Genomic DNA, 207 nt, shown 5'->3' on the forward strand with positions numbered 1-207 from the left:
TTAAAATTAATTATTAATAAAATATTAGACTTTTTATATAAAAATAATAATTAAAAATTGTCGAAAATTAACACATTAATTATCAAAAAAAAAAGAATTAACACATTTATCCAGTTCAATTAATAGATTTACTTCAATTTAATAAGATCATAAATACGGTCAATAAAACAATACTTTCCCAAATATCAAACTCTCATAAAAATCACA

Source organism: Arachis duranensis, chromosome 3 (assembly GCF_000817695.3).
Source record: "Arachis duranensis cultivar V14167 chromosome 3, aradu.V14167.gnm2.J7QH, whole genome shotgun sequence".
Classification (NCBI taxonomy): domain Eukaryota; kingdom Viridiplantae; phylum Streptophyta; class Magnoliopsida; order Fabales; family Fabaceae; genus Arachis; species Arachis duranensis.